Source organism: Lactuca saligna, chromosome 4 (assembly GCF_052625555.1).
Source record: "Lactuca saligna cultivar CGN05327 chromosome 4, ASM5262555v1, whole genome shotgun sequence".
NCBI classification, from domain to species: Eukaryota; Viridiplantae; Streptophyta; class Magnoliopsida; order Asterales; family Asteraceae; genus Lactuca; species Lactuca saligna.
The window spans coordinates 29,196,165-29,197,660 of NC_136420.1; the positions used below are offsets into that span (position 1 = coordinate 29,196,165).

A 1,496-nucleotide genomic window follows, 5' to 3' on the forward strand; every position below is an offset into this window, starting at 1 on the left:
TGACGATCAAACACCAAAGAAGACACCTTTACAAGAATTCAAGTCAGTGTTCTCAAAGAAGTCAGGAAAGAAAACAGGAGGTTCGAGTTCATCTTCAAAGAACAAGAGCAAGGTTGAAAACTTAGATCAAACACGTGTCCAAATTGAATCTGAATACAATATCAAGCTCGAATTTGAATTATTTACAAGTGAACCCGGAAACGAGCCAAGGAACGAGATGGTGAACATTGAAGAAATGTCAATGGGAGCTTACAGAAAGCGAAGTAGAGATGATGTTGGTCCAGGTTTAGTACAATATGCCATACCTGTCACTGCCACATTCGAGCTGAAAGGACATATCATTTCCGCACTAAAGGATATTCCATTCTATGGAAAAGATCATGAGGATGCGTTTAAGCACTTAAATGAAGTCAATGACATTGCAGAATATTTTAATGACCCAAATGTTAATAGAGATATTGGCTTATTAAGGATGCTCCCCGTTACTTTTAAAGGAGGTGCAAAGGATTGGTTAAAAGAACTTCCACCTGGTACAATTATTTCTTGGGATCAGATGCACGAATAATTTTTGGACCAATTTTTCCCACCATCCAAGATATCTAAACTCAAAAAGGCAATAGCCAATTTTGAGCAAAACCCGAGTGAGTCACTTTACGAGGCATGAGATCGTTACAAGGGGTTGTTAAGGAATTATCCTTAACATGACCTTAACATTCAACAAGAGGTGTCTATATTCTATGATGGGGTCAATGTGTTGACAATGCAACTCCTTGAATCTTAAAGGCCACTTACAAAGAAAAATTTGGCCGAAGTTAAGGAACTTGTTGAAGAATTCGCAAATCATTCTCGGGAATATCACAACCCAAGACAAGATGGAGTAAAAGGCAGTGGAGGTGTACATTCTGAAGAGATGGCAACTATGATGGCAACGCTTAATACTATGGACCGGAGATTGACCCAAATGGACCAATCAATTCATGTAATAAGAGTGGGATGTGAGAGATGCAGTGGGCCACACTTGACTAAGGATTGCCATTTGGATGAATATGGGGACAAGAAATCTCAAGTGTGTTATTCAGGTAGGGATAAGTATGATGAGGACTGGAGGGAACCAAAGAAAGAGTGGCTGCCATATGATGAATACAAGAAGCAAAAGGAAGAGAAATTTAAGCAGACAGGGTGAGGCTTCTACCAAAAAGAACAACCGCTACCCGAGAAGAAAGTAGATTTGGAAAACATGTTGACCCAATCTATGGAAGCTTCTGAGAAAAGGCATGATGATATTGATGCAGTGCTAAAGGAACACATGAATATGATGAAAGAACAGCAGAAAATGATGATTGACCAGCAAGCCTCATTAAGAAATCATCAAGCATCAATCCATAATCTAGAAGTCCAAGTTGGTCAACTAACTACTTTGGTGAGCAACAAATTATCCTCACAATTTCCCGAAGAGAATGCTCAATCCCATGTTATGATGATTGAGACTGAAGAAG

At 39.2% G+C, this 1,496-nt stretch overlaps 1 non-coding gene across 1 annotated transcript; it reads right to left on the reverse strand.

The window, feature by feature from the left end:
- Positions 1-601: 601 nt before the first annotated feature.
- LOC145044540 (small nucleolar RNA R71) lies at positions 602-708 on the reverse strand. The gene has a single exon (XR_013681490.1). It is a non-coding gene; the product is annotated as a small nucleolar RNA R71 (small nucleolar RNA).
- Between the last annotated feature and the right edge of the window lie 788 nt (positions 709-1,496).